Source organism: Phodopus roborovskii, unplaced genomic scaffold, assembly GCF_943737965.1.
Source record: "Phodopus roborovskii unplaced genomic scaffold, PHOROB, whole genome shotgun sequence".
NCBI classification, from domain to species: Eukaryota; Metazoa; Chordata; class Mammalia; order Rodentia; family Cricetidae; genus Phodopus; species Phodopus roborovskii.
In genome coordinates, this window is record NW_026126541.1 from 8247386 (window position 1) to 8270653 (window position 23268).

The window sequence follows — 23268 nt, forward strand, 5'->3', positions numbered from 1 at the left end:
TCATTCTGAAGTCGTCCCTCCAATGTGCCCCAATACAATAACCATTTAGTATTTAGTCTCACATTCTCATGGCTTGGCCTAATACAATCAGTACAATTAGAAGTGATTCTTCCAAAGTCAAGGTTAGGAAGAAAATCGGTGTGAGGGTTTAGCAATAAAGATGGATATAAATAGGAAAAAGATGGGAGGATGGCTAGCAGGAGGGAGACTTACCCTTTAAAAGTTAAAAAGGGGGAAGGAAATGTCTTAGTTAGGGTTTCTATTGCTATGAAGAGACATCATGTACAATACAACTCTTATAAAAGAAAACATTTAATTGGGGCTGGCTTACAGTTCAGAGGTGTAGTCCATTATGTACAGTTCAGAGATGTGGTGGGAACATGTTGGCACGCAGGCACACATAGTGCTGAAGAGGTAGCTGAAATTTCTATGTCTGGATTATCTGGAAGCAGGGGAAGAGTGAGACACTGTGCCTGCCTTGAGTATCTGAGAACTCAAAGCCTACTCCCAGTGAAGCCTCCTCCAGCAAAGTCAAATCTACTCCAAGAAGCCCACACCTCTCAATAGTACCACTCCCTATAGGACTATGGAGGCAATTTTCATTCAAACCATCACAAATTATTTTTAAGACCAGAAGAGATTAAAGTTTGGACTGTAGATATGCAAGAAATCAAGACATTCAGTGATGGTTACTTCAAAGAAGTAACTGGGTCAAGGCAAACATAATCATGGGGATCATTAATATTTATTGAATGGCTATTAGTGTTGAAGTACAAACATTTTCATTGTCTTGAATGTAGTATCATTAAAATAGATACGCAAATGGAAAATAAAAAGGAAGATATAGTTTTTATTTTATAATATACTTTAAAAATCTTCAGTCTGTCTCAAGATTGGGCTTTTGAGGCTTTTGGAGTGGAAATTCCTGTTTAGGGATTGGTGTCATCATCCTAGCTCCTGACAAACCATGGACTCTTAAAATGTAGCATTGTCTGATCTTAGATCTCTGGGGCCGTAATTGTTGTAGTATCTCTTTTATAGCAAATATCATTACTTTTATTATTTACTACACACAACAAGAATATGTTATTCTAAAATAAAGAATTCAGTCTTCTATCGTTAAAAAATCTTAGTTGGTGATTCTGGTGCTATCTATTTGATTTTAAGCATCACATATGAGGGCAACACAATGACAAAAGCAATGATGCCCTGTGATACAAATTGGGGAGGGTTTTAAAGGGACCATTACCATTATTGTCTTCTTGAAGTTGCTTATAAAGAGATGATCATAGCAGACCACATGGCAGCATTTCTGTAGTAGCCACTAACATGTTCTCATCCCTTTTTCACTGACTTTGACACATAAATGTGCCTCTAACTCATAACCACTGCAGATATCACTGATGGCAGTCTTCTTTGAACATTTTGACTAAATAAATGCTAGTATTCTATTTACTGTAACTACAGTGGTAATGGTGTTATGCTTCAACAAGGAAACATGTGCCACATCTTTATATGGTGAAGACTTACACCCCAGTGGTGGACTATTTTGGGAGCTGAAGGAAACTTTAGGAGCTAGGGTATTAGTGGAGGAAGCAGCCATCCGACTCTGTCTTTAAAGGTAGTATCTTCTTCTTTGGCCCTTCCCCTCTCTTTCTGTTTTCCAGCTGCCATGAGGTGATCATTCTCAACCCCATGGTCTTGCTGCTATGTTCTCCCTCACCTTAGACCTAAAGCAATGGAACCAGCTGACCAGGGATTGAAAGCAAAAGTCCACATACATCTCCCTCCCACCTAAAGTTGTTTGTCTTGTGTTTTGTTTTAGTGGTGAAATGTTAAAGAAGAAAATGGTTGACCAAGAAGAAAAAGTTACAACCATTTGAGTCACAAACAATGCCTTGGATACCTTTAAGTAATGTGGACAGACTTTTCATCTCTTCCTCAATTTCTCCTTTTAGTGAGAGAGGGACCAACATTTGCTTCTTGTATTGTTATCTATGTACTTACCTTTCTAGAGATAGCACTGCACACACAAAGATGTTAAATACTTAGAGGGGTAGAGCTTTTTAATTCAGGAAATCTCAGAAGATAAGCAAATGACTGAGAATAGATACGTCATTAAAAATCACACTTAACATAAATTTGTGAGGTTCAAAGACAACAAGGATTTTTTTTGTTCTTGTTTTAATTTGCTGAAATGGTTAATTTTAGTTGTCTTCTTGATGTATCTACAATCACCTTGAAAGAATATTCCAATGAAGGAGCTAAATCAGATTGGTATGTAGGCATATGTATGGGGGGGTTGTCTTGATCAGTTGTTAATTGATTTGGAAAGTTCCAGTTCACAGTGGATAGCACCATTGTGTAGAAATCATATTATAGAGTACATAAATATGGAGATCAAGCTGAGCGCTGACAAGATTGCATGCATTCCTTTCTCTCTGCACTCTCTTGCTGGTGGTAGATGTGACTAGTTGCTTCAAGTTCGGTCTTGACATCCCTGTGATGGTGAACTGTGATCTGGAATTATAAGCCAAATAAACTCTTTCTTCCTTAAAGTTTCTTTTGTTGGGTATTGTGTCAGAATAGTAGAAATGAAACGAGAATACATATATACAAAGAATATAATTTATTTTGATTGTATTCACTCCTATCAGCTTCCCCTGATACTGATCCCCTTTCTTTTCAAAACCAGTCCCTCTTCTACAATCATGTCTTTACTTTTGACTATTTTTTAAATGTTAGACTCTGAGATGTAGATATACTAAATTTCCAGATCTTTTTTTGACATCATGGAAACTCCAAGGCTTTTTCCAGAGTGGGTAAAATAGTGATTGGGAATGCTGTTACAGGAAGGAACAGCAGAGAGAATAAAAGGAGTCCAAGTAGCTCTGGGCGCATTCACATGCATGAGAGGAAGTCTTTTTCTGAGTAGTGTTGATCAGCAGATGGAGAATATGCATCCTAATTGAGTCACTGAAGCACGGGATCAAATAACCGTAGAACCTCCTGATGGCTGGTGATTGAAGTTGGGCAAATTGTGTTTTACACTGACTTTCAGCTTGTTTCAGCCAACCTGGACATAGACATAAAGGCTACTGTTATTGGAAAAGTTTGTCAATTCTCATGTTTGGACAGAAGTACTTTCGACTTCTTCGGTGGTATTTTTGATTTAAGTATTGTTAGGGCACTTAAAAGTATTGTACATATACAATATTATTATTAATAAATATCACCTTGTCCAAATGAAATTAGAGAAGGTTATATAGATCCTGTAAGAACATACACACATATTTGCCATTACAACTATGTATATGCATGGATATATATGGACATGTATATAAATAAAGTTGTAACTATGATCATACATAGTTATAAATGTAAGTGTATATACAGTTTTCAGATGTTTATATTTTTATAGAATCATTGATCAAAGTCTTTATAATTTTATATTCATTACTTACTCTTCCTGTATCTTTATATCAAGCAAATTAATTATAACTTTCCTCTCATTAATGATTTGTTGGTCACTTGGAAAGGCTATTGAATTTTCCTGTGTTCGTGATTCTAATATTTCATTGTATATGCAATTATTGTGCTTTCCGTGTGGTGAAGAACTCGTAAACAGTTATTTTCTTAAAGTTGGTTTTAAACACAGGTGTTACAGAGTAGTATAAACAAAGGAAGGTGAGTTGGGAAACACAGTTAGTGGTCCATAAGATGGGTGTCAGATAAGAACAAGCCACAGCAATGTTGGGAGTCTGGTGGTCAACAAGATGGAGAACCCTGGGTGGATATCACAGCTGTCAAAATGTGGCGCTGCATCTGACCTTGGTCTGGTTCACCCGTTGGCCATGAGTCGTCTTTGCTTACATAGTGACAATAGTCACGTGTAAGGACAATAAGAACATAGACATCGATGCATATATGGCCGTCATTCATGGAGCATGTGGTATGAGATAGATAAAACCTTGTGCAAGACTTTCATTTCCTATTCATCACCAATTTGGGTACCTAGCTGGGTAGCAGCTCCCTGCACTTTCTCCGGGAAAACTGAAGTTTAGGTTAAGCAAGTGACTCAGACAGCACAGCAGTGGAGCCATTTCAGTTCTTGTTATGGCCAGGCATTGTTCAGTTCTGATGCTGTGTGCATAAGGCTATTTATTATCAAAGTAATTCTTAGAGAGTCAAAAAAAAAAAGCAATGTCTCTCACATATCTATAGCAGAGATTCCTTATAGGGAGTAGACATTCCAGCACTGAGTCTTGTCCAGTTCATGAGAGCTCCTGCTTGCTTCTGGCTGAAAGTTCTCATAAGAAAAATCCTGCATCATTGAGGTAGAACCTAACCTGAAACTTAAAGAGGGGTATTACAAGAAGCCGCTGTAAACAGGCTAGGATTTAAAAAAAAAATCAATGATTTTCAAAAGAAGTAGAGGAAAAGGTTCATAAGTGTACTTTATTAAAGTCATCAAATGTCTTTTGTTTATGGTTGTAAAAATTAAAGCATGCCAAGATAGTACAATGCTAATGAATGACCACATTACTCCATTTTATTCTATTGTAATGCTGTAGCAGGGATTTAAAATTTGAGCACTTTTTATAATAGTATTAAATAGGTAAACATAGATGGCATGGTGGGTCGTAGTACCTGTGGGCTTGAAATTAGACCAAAAGAGAGTGAGAATGAGTCAGAGTTGAGTGTGTTCCCCCTGTGTCTATAGATACCACACCATCAAAGTCAATTTTGCACATAGACATTAGCTTATAGTTGAGGACAAGGAAATATACCATGGATATTAATCCATCTTGGAAGAGGAAAGCTAAAGAAGAAGATGGGAACATGAAGGGCATCTCTCTGGGATATACATTTGCAAATCAGGAAACGTTTTATTTGACACACATTTGAATGTCCCGACAGAGACATCTTTTTTATTATTCATTTTATTCTTGAGATTATAATGTAATTGGATCATATCCTGTTTCTCTTTCTTACTGTCCAAACTTTCCCATTTAGCTCTCCCAGTTCTTTGTCAAATTCATTAATCACTGTTACATCTATATGTATGCATGTATTTATAACTATTCTTAAATACATAGCTACATCCTATTCAGTCTGTACAGTGTTACATGTTTGTATGTTTTCAGGGCTGACCATTTAGTATTTAAAGTGATCTCTTAATATTTTTAATTTGAATTTTATTTTATTTACATTTTCTTCTCTCTTCCTCCCCTACAGGTCTTTTGCGTTTATGTCACGGCTCCCAGTTTGGTGTTTTTACGGGATCTCTGAGCACACCAATGAGTGGATTTCTCTTTCTGGTGCTGTCTCATGGCCCCCTTTCCTTCTTTTTTGTTTGTTTTGTTCTACTCTGATGTGCTATTTTTGTTACCTTATTTACTATATTTTATTTTTATCCCTTAAAAGGCTGTTTGTCTTCTAATGAGAGGAAGACAGGGGGTGAATGTGTGTGTGTGAGGATAGGTGGGGAACATTTTGGGTAGAATAGAGGGAGGTGTGTTGTGGAATATTTAGCTGTGTTCAGTTGTAATACATTTGTTTGTGATGCAAAATACTACTTTAATTATGTAAACATATGTTTGTTACACTTGTTCTACTGCCTTTGTTAATGGCGTAAGGGTGTGTTAAACTAGTTTGTGATGCATTTGTTCAATTACGTAGATATGTGTTGTATTTGTTTAGCCTTGCCTGCCTAAGGCACTTGATTGATCTAATAAAAAGTGGGACAGCCAATAGCTAGGTAGTAATGGGGTAGGGCAGGGCTAGCAGGCACAGAGAATAAATAGAAGAAATCTAGAATGTGAAGTGAAGGAGGAGAGAACGAGGGAGAAAGAGAAGGAAAGACCCGGGGCCAGAAGCCAGGCAGTTGGCAGCTGGACACAAAAGGAGCAGTGAACGTAAGATATACAGAAGGAAAGAAATGTAAAAGGCCCCAAAACAAAACAAAGAGAAACAGGTTAAGTTATAAGAGCTACCAAAAAATGAGCCTAAGCCAAGGCCGTACACTCATAACTAATAAGAAGTCTCCGTGTTGTGATTTGGTAGCTGAGTGGTGATTTAAAAGAAAATGCAGGTTATTGATATGAAACCATAGTCAGGATATATCATGTGAGAAAAATAACATTTTCTCAGTAAAGTGGGTATGGAAGTTCAAGGAGAAAGCTAGTGTGAGATATACACCTCCCCTGTCTCCAAAACAAAAAACAAGACAAAAAAAGCCCCAAAACCAAAAACCAAACCAAAACAAAACCTAGAGGCTGGTGAGGAATGTTCTGCTCTTGTAGTTCACGACTCTGGTTTTCTGACCACATTCTTGGTGTAAGACAGGAGGATTTATATCTAGGAGAAAAACCCTATACCACTTCCAGCCACATACTGACTCTGTGACCTTCCACTATCCAAGTGACTGAAGATATGTATGGAAGACCCCATCTGAGGGCTGTAGGAAAGTCCTAGGGGCAGAGACAATAACCTGGGACCTTACCAAGGCCATTTAAAAATGAAAATTAACTTCTCTTTAGTCCAAATTATTTCAGCAATTGGCTGGAGTTGGGCCACTGTCACATGGACCTGGGAAATGACCTGGGGAATTTGGAAATAGGGACTCAACTTTTTCTGTAGTGAAGACTTTATAGGTAGCTTACCATTTCAATTTCCTTTTCTTATGCATCTGCTATTCAAAATTAAATGCAATGTTTTATTAAGATTAACATATGATGTATTCTTCATGAAATTGTTTTCATTTTAGCCATTTTCTTATGTTTTAAAAACTATAAAAAATGCGGAGAATGATATTTACCAAATAATAGTATCTCCTTTACTCACATTGGAGATTTATAGGACTTGTGTGGTGGTGGAGGGGGCTTTTTATAATGGTTACATTTAGTAATTTTTCATGCATCTTAAGATGCCTTCTCCCTTCCTTCCTTTCTCCACTCTTTCCCTTCCTTCCCACTTCCTTAAGAAAAACAGTTGTGATAGTTTTCTGTGAGAAGGCCAGCTACCAGCAAATCCAGTGTGTGCTTGTGTGGCTTCCTAGACTTTGCATCCTGGCTTAAGTCACTCTGGACTTTAGCAGTATTTCTTACACTCAGCGTTTTCATATGCCCTTCTCTTCATAGAACGATCACACCTTGTATTCATCATCTCAAGAACTGGTGCTTTGTTTCATTTTATAATGTTTGTCATCCTATTATACCATACCATGCGCCCCTAGAGCTGGGGTTTGGGACTTCCTTTGTGTTCGAAGGTATAACAGCTGCAACCCTGAAGAACTCTGGGCATAGTTTGATCTCATTTCTTCACATCAAATGATGGACACAGAATGGGAAGAGAAAGAGGATCTGCTTAGAGTGAGGAGGAACCACACACAACACAAGCTGGAGCCTGGTTTCCTCCAGAAGATGTGCACAAGCAGAGCAGCTAACAGCAGTGATTTAAGCTGGGCTAGGCTCCTCTACCAAAGCCTTCCAGGCTTGCCATAAAAATGAAGTGGTTCTGCAAGGTATTCTTTTTGGAAGCATAGCAACAGTGCAGTCTCTCTGGTCTTAAACAGGCAGCTTGCACCCCAATATCTAATGAAAACACTGGATTATCAGTGATGCTCCACAATCCCCCCATCCAAGTGGTTCCTTAAAGTAGGCTGATTTTTATGTACCATTTCACAGTTTTTGTTCCCAAGCCATTTAGATGCAGAGACCAAGCCAAGGCAGATTCCGACAGAGAAACTTTGGGATCTGGGGAGGGTTTCTCCACCCAGGTTCTCAGGGGACTTTCAAACCAAGTGTTTACCCTACAGGTTATCATGTTTCATTGTCCTCTTTCCATATCTCCATCCATTCCTTCTTCTTCATACATTTATTAATAATTCTGATTAATTAGCTCATAATAATTTGTCTTTGTCCACTTAAAAGTAAAGAAAACTAGCCTGAAACTTGCCATCTTTCCAGAAGCTTCATTGCTGATATATTTAGGAGGCTGACCCTGGTGGTTGCAGACCCCGTTTATCACTGTATCTCACTGAGAAAGAGGGGCAGAATAGAGACACATCATTTGAGAGAGATTGAGCTGTGTGGCATGGTGTGTGGGGTCACTGTCCTGATTGACAGATGCATCCCAAAAATTGAGAGCATTCAGAGATCTATGGGAATACAGGTGCTTTAGAGAAGAGAGGTGTCTGGCAGACCTCGAAATGTGAGATGACCACCCTGAACACAGTATTGATGTTAAACGTACAATGCATGTCTTTTCAGGGCAGAGTATTCAATATTCCATGTGAAGTTCAGGGTCAAAACATGCTATTTAGCAAAACAATATTATAGCTGTAGTGAAAAAATTATTCCCCTTTGTCATTAGTTCCAGCAATTTCTTTCAAGACTTTAATTTGGACACAGGACTTCCCCGTTAACTGCATAAATGGGATTAATGACTTGATTCCAGCAGAGAACATAAAGTACTTAAGAAACTGTTTCAGCCAGATGACACATTATTAGTACCCATAAGAGGTGGGGCTATTAGCATTTATACAGTCTTTTATTTGCAGAGACTCTTTCGGTGGGTTCTTTATACACATATTATAATCCTAATGGTAATTCCATGTTCTTCTATTTATCATGCATGTATATACTTACAACATTAAAAATGTGTAGTATTAAGAATAAGAAAATGTCCATAGAAACTTGAAATTGCCTGTCCTCTGTGCAGCATATGAAACACTGGCTTTACTGCTTAGAATTCCAATCCATATCTCTCTATCCCCAAAGGGTGTTGGGTGCAGAGATCCTAAATTCAGTTGCCTCTTCTTGGTGGAGAGGTCAATGATATTATGATTTTTTTTTTTATATCTTATGAGAATCATAAGGGGTGTTTCTTTGTTGGGTCATGGGAGACTGGGGAAATTGGGATAATGACATACTTTATTTTCAGGTATAAATTTTAAAATTCTTTTTAAAAACCCATTTCCATAGGCTTTTAGCAAATTAAGTCTGGCTCAGACCCCTTCCACCCTCAGGAGTCATATATCTTTGATTAACTACTACAGCCAAGTGTACTTGGCCACGCTTGGAGAGAAGACACTGCTTTGATATAGAGGACGTACCCCATTCTTTACATTATAATGCCATTCATTTCTAAGGCCTTGATTTACTGCATATCAAGTTAGTACTTTATTTAGACAACAAGATTTAAAACAAAAAAATGTATTAAAGTCTTTAACGTCAAATTGTTAGCTAAGTACTTTACTTTAAATGCACCATGGCATTTACCCCTCAGAATAGGCTCTAGAATCTTCTGTCATGGCATGAATGAGAAATGTCCCCCATGGGCTCCTGTATTTGAAAATTGTGTCCCCAGTTGGTGGTGCTGTTTGGGGAGGTTATGAAGCCTTTAGGAGGTTCCCGAAGGAAGTAAATCACTGGGGTGAGGGGTGGGTTTTGAGAGTTTAGAGCCTTATCCCCTGCCCCCACCTTCCTCTCTCTCTCTCTCTCTCTCCCTCTCTCTCTCTCTCTCTCTCCTTGCTGTGTGGGGAAGAAATGTGAAGTCTCTGCTTCCTGTTCCCACTGCCAACCCTTCGCTGACAGAGGGATTCTTATCTCTGTGGAGCTGATAGCTAAAATAAACCCTTTCTTCCTTAAATTGCTTTTGGTTGTGGTATTTTATCACAGCAGCAAAGAAGTAGATCACACATAGATGCTATTATTATTCCCATGTCAGAAAGAGACCTGAGTCCTAGAGTTTGAATGGCTTACCCAGACAATCCTACCTTTGGGCAGACCTTTGCAACTCAGCTGTCTTCCTTCACCTGTTGCATACTCCACCTAGAACCTACAGGATCTCAGTCGAGGAGCAACTTTGCCTGGCATTAAAAAATAGTTACTTGTTATAATTTAGCTAAGTGTATTGAGTTTTATCAATTGATAACCTATGAACATGGCTTGAAAGTAGAATATCCCGCCATATGTTCATATGCTTGACTATGTATTCCCCAGCTAGACATGTTCTTTCTGGAATTTTAGATCCTTTAGGAGGAGGAGACTTGCTCAAGGAAACGACTCTCCGGGTGTTAATATTTTAAACCCAGTCTCTACTTTCAATCCACTCCTTGGCTTCTGTACTAAGTATGCAATATGACCAGAAGCCTCAAGCCTCTGCTCCTGCTTTTCTCATGCCATAGCCTTTCATAGTCTTAATGATTTATTCCTATTTTGATTGCTAGAAATAATGAACATTTATGGAAGGCTCACTTCATGCTGGTTACTAAGGATAAGCTGTCTTCTTGGCATTAATTTGCTTAATACCCTTGTGGCAGCATTCCTACTTTGCAGATTATGAAATAAGGTTTAAAATGTATTAATTCACTTGCCAAAGCTAGTGTCACAGTGAAGTGGCCAAGGCATAGTTCAAACCTAGGATGTTTGAGTACATACGACTATGAATTTCTGCCTTCTAGAAATAAGTAATAAAATAGGACTTACTGTGCAAAGTGTGCTACTATTTTTCTACTTGGTAATCTGAGATTGTCTTCTCTCCACCTGGGCTACACCAGGGTAACTGTCTCTCACAGTTTCAGACATGAGAACAGTCGGGATCATCAGGACAGCACTCAGATATTGTGCTCTGTTCACAATTACACTGTAATTTAGTTCTCAGTCAGATCAAAGACAGGCTATAATTTTTCCATGGCTTTCTACTCTACTCCACATTGGTTTCCAAGAAAAAAGAAGACTTAATGTTTTTCTTCTGAACTTTAGACCCCTGCATTTTAGCTGACAATCATAGGTAACGTTATATGCCTAACATAAATTCTGAAGCAATTTGGCCTTTCTAGAAGAGGCAAACATTGTTATACGGCCCACTGGTATTTTCTAGAAATCATTTTGTTTGAGGAAATTTGATAAGGATAACAAATATAATTGGCTTGGCTGACATTTCTGCATTTCTGTGTTCCACCTTCTGCTCCCACCACCCTTGGACATAGCAGCATTAGTCAGTGAGAAAATATGATTTTTGAAGTTGTCACTTACACAGCCTATACCATTAAATTTTCTTTATGATAAAAGACTTCACAGCTAGTCTCATATGATTTGTGGTAGGTGTAATCATTAAACTACCCGTCTGTATTTCTGTCCACTGACCCCACATTCAGGTTAGATAATTTTGCTCTAGGTTTCATGGTATGTCATAAAGCTATGTATACAGATACCCTTGTATGTACACTTCTAAAATTTCTCTCTTTGACATCAAAGTATGAGAAAGAAATGATTCCAATGGGAAGAGATCAGCATTCTCACATTTCTCTAATATATTATTTTAAAGCAATATCCTCTGTATTTACATAGTTTGCTAAAATATATCAGAAAAGGGATTTTAAATAAAGGGTTAAAAGTAAAATTATATAGGTATTAAGTATAATGGTGAATGAACTAAATGAAGAAATAAGGCATTTGGTTGAAAGAAAATGCCTAGGATCTGGATTTAAATAATCTTTTTAAAACTATATAGTCTTAGATATGTTGTTACTTAATATCTCTGAGTAATTTTCTTATTTGCGAAATGAAGAAAAGGACTCCTGTTTTGTCCTAAAGAATTCCTGTGAGATTCTTCAATGACCTTGAAAGGATAATACCCAACTTTATATGGAAAAACAAAAGGCTCAGGATAGCTAAAACAACCCTGTACAATAAAAGAACTTCAGGAGTCATCACCATTCCTGACTTCAAGCTCTACCATAGAGCTATAGTCCTGAAAACAGCTTGGTATTGGCACAAAAATAGACAGGTAGACCAATGGAATTGAGTAAAAAAATACTGATATTAACCCACACACCTACAAATACCTGATTTTTGACAAAGCAGCTAAACTTATTCAACAAATGGTGCTGGTGTTGTAGAGTGGATAGAAAATACCCACCCCATCTTTACACTGTAGTTCACAATAATTTTAGATGCATGCCAAATATATGAGAGCATTTCTGTCCCTGTGTATGCTTGATACTTTCATGTATATACTTTTGTTATATTTGGTTTTCTGGGAAGACATAAAAAAATATCCATTCAATTTACAGTGCCAACAACTGAGCAAAGGCAATGCTCTAATTCTCAATTCTACATTGGTGAGCATAGCAGCTTAAACAATAATACTTATAGAGCATGGGTGAGGGGTTGTGTACAGGAAAATGTACAACTTGTGGGAAGATGGGCAGATGAAGAGAGTCCATCTCCACTTCAGCAATGAATCACTTATACATCCTCTGGAACAGAAACTCTTGCATGTTTGTGCTTCATGAAAACTTCCTTCCCTCTGTGAGGGATTTTTGAGTGTTCAAGCTTGCCAGAATGTTACATAGGTAATCAGAGCTGTTCTGGTTTCAGCATAGTAATATCCAGAGGATAATGTTCCACAATAGTTGGCATGATTACTCTAAGAGTCCAAATACTCTGACATAAATTCCTATGATGCATTAATCTCACAGTGGTAGATCAATGTATTACAACACAAAGCACATGCTGGCTTAGAATCTGGACAATGGATTCAGACAAACCTGATGTCCACCTCCATTGCCATATAGTTGAAGCAGTGGGTGTAAATGATTTCACTAGACCCAAGATAAATGATAAGTGGGTCTTTTATTGGGGAACAACTTACACAGAACAATAAAAACCCACCACAGCCTGTCTTTTCTGCCCTTCCGATCAGACCTGTGAGCTGAGAGAGAGAGAGAGAGAGAGAGAGAGAGAGAGAGAGAGAACCAGTGTGAGAGACCATGCCTCATGCTTTTACCTTTCTGCTTCCTACCTCACCGAAGCCACACCCAAAGGGATGTGGCCATTGTTACAGGCTCACAGGCAAGGTGCTGCAACAATTCCCCTTTTAGTCTAAAGAAGAAGATTTTAATCTTGATGTAAAAACTATATACAATGATAATAAATATCAAGTATATTCCAGGAAAAGGAAAGGTAAACATACACAAATTAAAACCTACTACCACCAAAAGTAACATTGAGCAATAGACACATACTACATATAGCCATGATATATTACCTAAGAATAGTGTATACACACTCATGTCAATGTCATCCCTTCTCTTATAGTGAGAAAACAGCTTTCAAAGGGGATTTTTATCCACTGTGTTTGGTGATCACTATAAATGATTGTAGAAACAACTACTTTTTAAAATATACCACTTCCTGCTTTTTTCCGTGATGTATTAAAACATGTTTTTTCCCTTTCAGTTCTCATTAGTGTATATTAATTGTGCTAATTAATTTGGTTTCATTACAATGTTTTAATACCTACACATCTATCAGGATGCATAGAAGTTGCTCCATTCCATATAGACTTAAGGTCAGACATTTCAAACCTCTATTTGCTCTTTCAAGGTCAAAGGCCTAAGATCTAAAGGTCCAAGTTGTTGAAGGATATTTGGCTTAAAGTGTGGTCACTGAATGTCTTGCCTACATAACAGAATAGCTGATCTAAGGTGTAGTTACTAGATGTCTTAATCCTCAAGATCAGATAACAGGAGTTTTGATCTAAGGAGTGGTTACTGGATGCTTTGAGAATTAAGGAAGTAGTTACATCTATTTGTTCCTTGTACCATTGGTAAGGAAGTCCATTTGCCTCCCCTCCCCCTTTTGATTGGGTTATATAAGGACTTTGAGCAATAAACTTAGGGCTTATCCCAGTATTCACTGGATGCCCTCCTGACTCTATCTGTAGTCTGTTTCTTTCCTCAATTCACACTCCATTTCTCAGGTACAAACTGGACAAATCAGCTAGATCAAACACATATAATGTGCTTTATGGGTGATGTCTCAGTGCTGTGTTTATCATCTAACATAAAGATTAAGGGGGAGTAGCCAATCAGAAACATTCCAGTAGCCTACAAATACCATCAGCTTATTTCCGCCATTGTTAGAACAGTTAATTCAAAGCCACCAAATGAATACATTGGCTTATACAAACAGTGGATCTAATTTCCTTCAGAAACATCCCTATGTGGAAATGGCTTGAGGAGATAGGAAGAAGATGATTCTGGGTGCAACTTCAAAAGACCAATTTGATTTTAATTTTCTGCTCTTGCTAGATAGACATAGAAATATATCATTAATAAAGAAATGTGTATTTGGATATATATATATACATATATATATGTATACATATATACATATACATACATACATACATACATACATACATACATATATATATATATATATTCCAATTCTTAAATTGTAATAAAATTTCCATCATGGTTGAATTCTGTAACGAGTATGGGTTTTTCCTCCTGCCGCCTGGTTTTTTCCTGCCGCCGCGCCAGCCCCAATTAACACACAGAGACTCTGTATTTGATACAATGCTATTGGCCAGGTGTTAGTTTCTTATCGTCTAGCTCTGTCTTAAGTATTAACCCATTTGTGTTAATCTATGTATTTCCATGTGGTCTTCTTACCCGGAGCCGGCTGCTGCGTACTGCTCTCTCCAGACTCTCCATCTTGACTCCTCCTTAGTACTTCCTCTTCCTCCTTGTCTCCTAGTCCCTCCTATCCTCCTTTCCTATTGGCCAACAGTGCTTTATTTATTAACAAGTATGAGAAACATATACAGAATGACATCTCCCATCAGAATTCAATCAGCAAGCCTGGACTTAACCCCTCCCCAAATCCATCATGAATACGTTCCTTAAGAGTTTAGGTAATTAATTAAAAAGAAAATATTTCCCCCTCTTTTCATTTTCTTTATAATACTATCTAAGGGCATATGTGCCTTTCAGGGTACAGGAGTGGGTGTCATATATAAAGTAAAGTTAGTTATTAAGGCTTCATTGACTTAGATTTTGTGGACTTAAAATCATTTATCTGATCCCTTTTGGCAAGTCAGGAATCATTTTTGAACCTTTCTCATTATTCACTTGTGCAAGCCCTAGATGTTATATAAAGATTTTGTAAGACAATTCTGTCAATCTGTATTATACTACACATACATACTGCAGCAGAAGAGCTGCACTGAATTCCAGAAACTGTAAACATGAAGATTGACATTGCCTTCTTAATAAAATTGTTTAGTGTTCTGGGCCATGTGTTTTACACCTTCATGATGAACTTACTAATGCAAGATCTTAGGGTTGAGATCATCAAATGAAACACTCTCTGTGGAAAATCCCAGCAACAATCAATTATTCAGTTTCCTTTTAATAAGCCTTTAAAATATGCCCAATAATCCCAATTTTCAACAGGTCCAAATGTATCTATTCTGTGATTAAAACACATATGCCCCACTTTTCGATTCTTTGCAGAGGTTATGATAAATCCCACTCTACTAGATAAGATTAGCCAGACCCAGTGCATTAAAGGATAAGAGAAAGTAAGTTATATGTGTTGTGAGCCATAATTGTCATATAATTAAGAAGCTTAAAATGTGAAATAGATGAACTCTTACATAAAATTATTAATAAAAGCAGGAACTGACCAATTGGTCAGGAGAGGCAAGAAATAGATCACTAGATATGTGCTAACTGCAGATGCTTTCTCAGAGGAAAAGAAACATGCCATGGGCCCATTGCAGAATAAAGCTGCATATGGTGGGAATAGTGTATGCAACACATAGGTTTGACACTTGAGACTACTAGCAAAGGGACTGTTGTTGTCTACGGCTGCCTACTTATAGACTGTGACTTTTTCTATTTTGCTCTCTAAGGAACCACATTCAATTATGTGCTAGTGACTGAAACTTTCTCTGCATGAATTGGTGTCAGGCAGTTCTTGCATCAGAGAGTCAGAAGAATTTGTTCTTTATGCAGGCTTTCTCTCCTTATACTTCCAAAGTGGTTGCTTCATACCTAACACGGTTAAATAAGGATTAGGATAAACAAATAGGCCGAATAGATGTTTATTCAGGGAGAAATAACTTACAACCTAGACAGATGAACACCAGGAAATTCAACCCCATCCTCTCCTGTCCAAGTCACTCCAGCAAGAGAGCTTTTCCTGGCTCTCCCTCCAACCTCCTTCCACAGGTCACTCCGCCCATGGCTCCACCCCCCAATGGGCGTGGTCACTGCCACAGAAGGACTATCTCACTACACATACCCATACTGTTTGAGGAGAAATATCATGGTTTTCCTCTGACCCCTTTCCAAACTTACCACATTTAGCTGGTCTAAGGGTGGATGTCATTAGTACCTGAACCCACTAGACCTTTGTCTATCAAAGAGCGTAGACCTGAATTTGCAAGCATATTCAGCCTGTATGTGATCCTGTAGCATCATGTGTTAGCAAGCTGCTGGCACAGATATGAAGAGGTAGGCGTGGAGAACGTCTGCCAGATGTGAAGTTTCTGAGGGTCACTCACCATCATTCCTTTGGTTCAAGGGATGACTTAGCATCTTTCAACAAATCTCCCTTTTGCTAGAGGCACTTAAAGCATTTTATTTCTGTTCACTTGAACAGTCTTCCTTACACTTTACCAGTTCTCTGGGCTTTGAAAGAGGGACATTGGGGTTCATAACATAGCTCACACACTACCTTCCTGTAAACTGTAGGAAGTCTCTATTTCATTGTGACTCTGGCCAATATATTCAGGGACTGCTAAAGTGTGTGGGGCTATATTTTTAGGACTGTTTTCCTGTGCTACTGTGATGGGAGATGCCATTATGTATATATGTTTCTCATAATGGTTAATGAATAAAGAGTGGCCAATAGGAAAGCAAGATAGGTGGGACTAGGAGATGAGGAGGAAAGAGGAAGTAGTAAGGGTCAGCATGGGAGACCAGGGAGACCAGACGCCTGCCCCACTCCCCGGTAGGTGAAACCACATGGAAATACATACAAATGGGTTAATACTTAAGACAGAGCTAGCCGATAAGAAATTAGTACCTGGCCAACAGAATTGTACCTAATACAGAGTCTCTGTGTGTTATTTGGGGTTGGTGGCGCGGCAGCAGGACAAGATCAGGCTGTGGGTGGAAAAACTGTACGCCTTACACTACTGTCTCTTCTAGAGTGAATATGAACAGGCTTATGTGGATCCCTACAGAGCTCCGTATTCTCAGCCTTTATTCAGACCTATTTGGGCTTTGAACTCCACCTATACTTCCAATTCGTTGCCATGGCTTTGAAATCACCATGGCTTTGAAGCATCCAGGGGCAGGGAATTGGCAAGCTAATTCATCTTATAACCAAGTCTTCTGAGATTGATTCTTGTCACTTCTGTTTATGACGGCCTCTGTAATGACCTACACATGTAAGAACTCTTTGGGGCAAGAGGGTATGTAAATAGGTGTGAAAAATGCAACATATAGGAATGAAATGTAGTGTATCAAGAATCTCAAGTGGCTTGTTTGTCTTAGGCCTTGGGATTTGAACTCTTGGAGTTAAAGAGAAAATTTGCTAACTCAATGGTAAATACTTTATGCAGTGTTTGAATAACATTGAATATTATATTGAATAACATTCCCAGGGATTCTGCAGATTGGTACCTACTCTTTATATTTTGAAAGCAATTAACTCACATTTTAAGTAGAATAAAACATGCAGGCCTATACTTCAGAAGATGGAGTTATGCTTCTAGCTGTGTATGTGAGCTACAGCTCATCAGTTGTACTTGTCATTTCACAAGGTAAGGAGGAGTGTTAGTAAATTTCAGATACAACAGCAAGATTCAACCAGGAGCCCAGAAATAATAGCACTAGGAGAGGACACAAAGTTGAAGTGAGCTAAATAAATGGAGGACTACATCTTTGTCATGGAACTAAGACTTACTGTTTAGATGTTGATTTTTACATTTTCCCAATGAGTCAGTATGATCACTCTTGAAATCCCAGAAACATATATATATATATATATATATATATATATATATATATATATATATTAATTATACATACATACATAAATACATACATATGAATATATATGGAAGCACAGAACTTGAAATTTCGAAAAATAGGAACACTGGAGGAATTGAATGGCTTGATTTTTAGCTTTACCGTGAATCTACAAACAATAATTCAGAATATGTTCGTAGTTAGATGTAACAAATAAACCAATTGAATTGATAGTACCTATAGCAATTTTTGTTTTTGCAAAGTTGTTCAGGAAGTACCTTCAATATATTTATTACACTCAAACAAGTTGACTGTATGTCTACATAAAATGTGTGCAAATTAATTCTTTTTCACAGAATATATGAGACTCAAGTCAAAACGAAGCACATAGGCTAATTCTAAAGTTCTAGAAAAATAACTCATGACAAAATCTTGGTGGCCTTTTGGGGGTAGGAAATGTCCCATAAATAGGGAAATATGAATAATAAAAGAGGTGTATTAAACTCCACCCAAAGTAAATACTTTTGCTCCTTGGGTGAGACTGCTTGGAAATTGCAGGAGCAACGTGAAATGGCTTTACCAAAGATCTACCCTGACAGAGGCCTTGGTTCTGAACACAAGAGAACTTTTCAGTAATAAGAATCGTAATTGAATAAAATTGTGCAAAAAACTTGAAAAGACATTTTACTGGAGACAATAAAAACTTTCCATATGTGTTTTTCCTATAAAAATGGAAGCATAAAGCCATGCATATGCTCAGAGCCATTTCATTCGCTATAGCTGACTATTATGTAAAGACTTCCTATAACTGGTAAATGGATGAATGAATTTCTGAATTCCATGGAGTGCAACACCATATGCAACATGGGTGAAGTTCAAAAGAATGTTAAGGGTAAGAAGCAAAATACTATGAATTCTTTTTAAGTGAAACTAAAAGAAAACCAGTGTCTAACTGGGATTGGTGTATGGGAAAGTTACTGATGCCGGGGAAGACTTTTGGGGGGATGAAAAACATTTTTATGTAACTGTTATGATAGAGGTTATATGGCTGTGTGCATTTCCCAAAACTCATTGAAATGTACATCCAGAATGAGTAATTTTATTGGACATAAATTATATGTCCAAAAGCTGATTAATAAAAACATCCCCTTTGCTTCCAAAGACAAAGTAATACTCAATAAAAAGAAAAGAACAAGATAGCACTCCCTTTTACAACCACATAAAATATGAGTCACTTTGCAAGCTTGCATTCATTTTAGGAGCACACAAAGTAGCTGCTAAAGAAGAGAATTATGCTACAGATGCTGAAGCTTGCGTGGACGTCTCACACTTCTTTTGACTCAGCATAGGTATTTGCCCACAAGGAAGTTACATTTTCTTCCAGCAAAGTGGTCATCATGACACTTTTATGTAGACAAAACAAAGTTGCAGAGAGCTCCTGGAGCAGACTGTCCATGCAAGACTGAAAGTGGAGGTGGACTGAGTGTGGGAGTAACTCGCAGCTGCTGTGTGAACAGTAGAGGTGAGTCAGCAGCAACAGCAGCATGACCACGACCAAAATGGAGCCCGAAGAGTGACATGGCTCTTAGCATGTCTCATACACGCTTGTTGGATGTGATGCTTTAGACACTGTGAGTGTTTTCATGGTAGCCTTATGGGATAGGAGTTCTCATCAGCTTTATGTAGAGCAGCTTACAGGAGGTGAAAATTGACTATCTTCAGCCATTCTGTTATTTAAAGAGAGAGTAATGTTGACCTCTATAGGGTCATGGCATCAATGCACCTGTGTTTAACCAGGTCACCTGAGGTAGGAGGCTCTTTCAGCCTTCTCACAGTGAGAAGTTATTTAACGATTCTAACTGGTCAGGTAGATCTAGAAGGATAGCATTAAAAGTTTAAAATCTGCATTTATCTGATTATTAGGGACAGTAGGCATACTTTCCAATATAATTGGAAACTGTAACCTTTTCTGAACTGCCTATTAATAGATTTACCCTTTCCTCCTCTCTATCTTTTAAAATATGTGACTTTGAAAGGAGAGAATTTCAGACCTATGGGTTATTTGGGTGACTTCCCTAGAGATGAAGTTTTATCACTTGGTTAAAATGGTGCTTGCAGTAATTTTTTTTATATATATGTAGCAAATTACTATTCTGCCTTCTGAAATAAATACTTTGAGGGGAAATACCTTGAGGGCATGTAATTATCGTATTTTTTTAAACCTTTGGTCTCTACTTTTAGCATTTACTAGTAGATTTTGCCTGTAGTGATTATTAAGGTGTGTTCTAGTTTGATCTGGTTTCCTTCTTCTTTCTACATTAATTAAATTTCTTATCTAATAAGGATATATTGACTTTTGTATGTCTTTATTTCACAATTTATTCCTATAAGTGTATACTTAGAGAAATTATTTTGGTGGGAGAAGTCATTCTGTAAATATGTTTCTCTTATTGGTTAATGAATAAAGCACTGTTGACCAATAGGAAAGCCAGATAAGCGGGACTAGGAGACTAGAAAGAGGAGACAGGAAGTAGTAAGTAGGAGTCAGCAGAACACCGGCCCCTCTCTCTGGTAAGATGAGACCACATGGAAATACTTAAAATAGTAGAAATGGGTTAATATTCAAGACAGAGCTAGCCGATAAGAAACTAGTACCTGGCCAACAGAATTATATCAAATACGGTCTCTGTGTGTTATTTGGGGCTGGCATGGCTGTGGGACCAGACCGGCTGGCAGGGAAAACCTACTCCTAACAGCCTGTAGCTTTTTGCCTACAACTGGGACCATGTGATATTTCCTTCTTCCATGTTAACATGTCTGTTAGTGTCATTGTTGTTCTAGTCTTGTTTAGGCACCCATGTTGTTGAGCCTTCATGAGTGTGGCTTCCATGATGTTTCTAAGACAATCAATCTCACAGTGACTTCTGGTTCTGTTGTGGAAGATTTTTTGTATTGTTATTCTGAGACTGCCAATGGAATTAAAACTTGACTCAGAGAGCAGAGTCCACATTCAGCTGGCCAGAACAAACCATAGAGTTTTCTGGTGACTCAGAGGAAGACAGAGAAGAATAAGGAGGGGCTTGGAAAGATTCATGGGCTCTTGATCTGGGAAGTTGGAGAGGGGAGTCAACTGATCATTTTATCAGTCACTTTGTGGATCTATCAGGTTTATACTCTAGTGTCTGACTAGTATAAATAAATAAAAATTTATTTATTAATAAATCAATAAGCAGTTATACTGTTCTGGCTTTTACTATATTTCAGCCTTCTCTTCTACCATGTTCTTTGAACATTAGGTGCAGATGTTTTGTTATAGCTGTATCAGCTAGGGCTTGACACCTTATGATCTCTTGCTCTTTGCATCTTGATTGGTTGTAGTTTTTTGTAATGGGCTCTGTCTGTTACCAAAAGAAGTGTATTTAATGAGGAGGGAGAGATGCACTTATCCATGAGTATGAGAATAAGTATTTATAATGTAGTTAATACTTATATTGCTTTAGTAAAGTGGTGGTTGTGGGTTCTTCTCCAAGATCCATGACCACACTAGCCCTCGGGAGCTGCCTGTATTTCCAGTACTAGGGTATGATTTTCCTATTGTTGAATGGACTTTAAGTCCTATTAAAGTGCTTTAGTTACCACCAAGATGTGCATGCTACTTTTCACCCTTAGGGTTATTGTGTCATGCTAATAATGATCTCAACAACAGCCACATACTATCTAGCTAAAACCCCAGTACTTACCTTGAAAAAGCCACCTTCTGAGTAGTTTTTCAGGGGAGTCCAAGGAACTTCCAAAGCATTATCAGCTTTTTACTGTTGCCCTTGGCTGCCTCCCAGAAGTTTAAAGCAAGTTCTTAGTGCTGAATACAACATGTATTCCAGACATAGAATCCAGAGGATTCAAGATGGATCTTACATGAGGACTAGTATTCATGGTACTAGAAAGAGCCATGCAAGCTTCCAAGGAAGGGAAGCAGACAGTAATTATGTCCAGTTATTACAGCTGTTGAACAAGCTACTCAAAGAAATTTATTTTCATTGGATTATAATCTTACAGTATTACTGAGACAAGTACAGACTGTGACATGGGCATAGAAGGGAAACACAATCTGTGTCCTTTAATCTATTATCTATAAAGTTTCCTTTAAGACTAGATCAGATTAAAACCAATGGGGTTTGAGATGGTCACACAATAGCAAAGACTGGGTATGTGTCATTGCTAAAAACAACAACAAAAAACCTCCAAAACTGGTTTCATAAAATTCCCTTAAAAATACTTCAGAATCAACTCAGATGTCAACCTGTCACCAGAACATTCATAATGTCTCTCTCTCTCCTGTGATATTATCAAAGGAAACCCCAAGAGACCTCTGGAGTTGCTCTTAGTTAACTTTAAAAAATCTTATCTGGGAGGTTTCAGAGGTGAGGAACATGTTATTACCATTCCACAAGCTTTTCTCTAAGACAAGACGTCTGACATATGGTTTATAATAGACCCCTTCATTACTGTGTATTAACTCAAAGTCTGTTTTCCCCCCAAACACTGGAGCCTACAGGTAGAGTCTAATGGATGATGAGCATGAGATAAAATGTTTATTTGTATCTGCTTGCCCATCATTTTTGTTCCCTTTGCTTTCTCAATGTTTGAGTGAGAGTCCATGGAGGTCTGTGTGCAGACATATTTATTCATCATCTGAAATATCTTCTTCATGCCTGTGATCATATGATGATACCCTAGCTCCTTTCTCAGCTGGTATGTGTTTCTTCTACCTTATCCTTGCACATTCTCATATACCCATAGTCCCTCAGCGCGATCCTAAAGCCTAGAGAAAACCAGGAGTTTTCCTGCAAATAGATGGGTGATTTATTCAATGTACAATTTTTCAAATATATTCTTATCCACTGAGTTTTGAGAATTTTTCCTTTTTTATTTAAGTTAGAAACAATCATAGTTTATATATCAGTCCCAGTTCCCTCTCCCTCCCACTCACCCATACCCAGCACCATCCCCATAGATGGTGCCTTCTGCTCCATAGAAAGGGTGAGGCCTTCCATAGGGAATAATCAAAGTCTGTCACACCATTTGGGGCATGGCCTAGATTCCTCCTTGTGTGTTTAGGCTGAGAGAGTATCTCTCTATGGGCAATTGGCTTCCAATTTTCATTCATACACTAGTTATAAATGCTGTTCCATTACCAGGGGCCCCATAGACTTCCCAGGCCTCCTAACTGAGAACCCATGTGCAAGTGGCTGGTTCTATCCTATGCTTGTTTCTAAGCAGCTCTCAGTCTGGGATCCATGAGCTCCCCCTTCATGTCAGCTGTTTCTGTGGGTTTCCCTAGCGTGGTCTTGACCCTTTTGCTCATCACTCCTCCCTCTATACAACTGTATTTCAGGAATTTGGCTCAGTGCTTAGCTGTGTGTTTC